The sequence below is a fragment of the Solanum pennellii genome, chromosome 1 (genome assembly GCF_001406875.1).
Source record: "Solanum pennellii chromosome 1, SPENNV200".
Classification (NCBI taxonomy): Eukaryota; Viridiplantae; Streptophyta; class Magnoliopsida; order Solanales; family Solanaceae; genus Solanum; species Solanum pennellii.
Genome location: NC_028637.1, coordinates 64,904,937 through 64,906,834, shown reverse-complemented (window position 1 = coordinate 64,906,834; position 1,898 = coordinate 64,904,937). Strand labels below are relative to the sequence as shown.

The 1,898-nt window shown below is 35.4% G+C and overlaps 1 pseudogene; it reads right to left on the bottom strand.

Annotated features, from left to right (window-relative positions):
- Window positions 1–1,341: 1,341 nt before the first annotated feature.
- Window positions 1,342–1,898, bottom strand: part of LOC114075295 — a 5,237-nt pseudogene continuing 4,680 nt past the window's right edge.

Here is a 1,898-nt window from a genome sequence, read left to right as displayed (position 1 = left end):
ATATATATATATATATATAAAACGACTATCATTGGGGATTAATTAAATTATAATCAAAAGTGTTAGTCAATATAGGAACAAATAAAATAAAGAAATATAGAAAAGAAAATTTTGAACTTGGGCCAATTTGCCCAAATTCTACTATGTTGGGCTTTGGCCCACCTGTCCTACTTCTAAGATAATGACCCAAAATAGGTCTTGCCCACTTAGGAACGAATTGGGCCTGCTGAATTTTTCTTTGGGCTTTTGGCCCCTTTGCATTTTTTTTCATCCTCCATGACATACATTGAGTGTATATCCTGTATATAAATACTCTATATCGATAATTTTTGAGCTCCCACACCTGTAATTTTTATCCAGATCTTCGTATTTCTGTGTTTTACCTGTATTGGCACATTTTCAACTCTATACCATATATTTATACCGTATACCACTGTATACATATGGTATATCAGATTGGTTTTCGACTTTCAAGGGCTGAAAAAAAATTTCCAGCACCATATTGTTGCTAAAACCTGTCCATCTGCTTCTAAATTGGCCAAAATGGCTGAATCACGGCTCATATAGCGGAAGCAAGAAGAAGTGAGAAATCCCAAGGAACTCGGTCAATGCCATAAAAAGAAAACCGCAAATTAGCTAGAGGAGAAGGACATATAACCAAGCAAACGAATCAATGAGACAAAAAAAAAAATAAGTGCAGTTGTTATTCAAACACTCACAGAATCAAAATAAAGGGGTCCTAGAATAGGCATATATGTATGTACAGACAACATGGCAGCCATGACAAGTTTGGCTCTAAAAATGAAAGAAGCTTCTAGCAATAATATAGTAGTAAAATACATATGAACGGGGACCTCTTCCTTAAGATAACAAAGTAAGAATTTCAAGTAAGGATATATAAAGGAAACAACGAGCAATTAATCCATTATCTAAATACTCCCATAAAATAAATATCTCAAAGTTCACCTAGCATTGACTATATGTGCATGATACACGACATATATTAAAATGGAAAAATAAAGTGTCCAATGTATCATAAATATTACCTTTGGAGTATCACTGACTAGTTGTTCACCCTCATTTACAGAAACACCAACACCATCCTCAGCAACATCCCCTGCATCGTCGACGATTTGATGTTAACCATTTTTACCAGAAAAACCAACACCATCCTCAGCTACACCACCCATATCAAAAAGATCAATTGGTATTTGCTGAGATGTTTGTTTGTCAGACTGAAATGTGCTTGTATTAGCCTGAAAATTGATGTTTTCCTTGCCTATAGATTGCATCAACTGGGAGTGATTTGCTTTTATCAATATAATCAGTTCCTTAAATTTATTGTCAACCTACAAATTGTAGATACATTTAGGATAAAAAATTTTGTTTAAAAATATCAAAATAATTTACTTACGTAAGTTTTCAAATGTCCTTTTAACTCTTCAATATATGGAATTATATTGTTGACATTCTGTGAATCTGCAGACCCATGAACATCAGCAGCCGGGTTCGGAGACACGTCTGGAACAGAACCATGTACATCAGCAGCTGATTTCGGTGTCACGTCTGGAACAGAACCATGTACATCATCAGCATCGAATTTGAAGGCAGATTTGACATGGAAACATGTACATCATCATCCGGTGTCGGAGACACATTTGATTGATCAGGCTGGTTCTGTTCTGACACCTTCTTTTTTTGTATAATCCCTTTTTTTCTTCTTTTTGGCGGTGATGGAGGAGATGTATCAGACACTCTAGAATACGTCCTCAATAACTGTTCGGGAGGTTTTGTGGATAAATTATCAAAATCATCTTCCTCATTTGGTTGTACTAATGGTAGTGATGAAGAATGAGCATGTTCAACTTGAGCAAGGTCAAAAGCTTCAATTTCCTCTG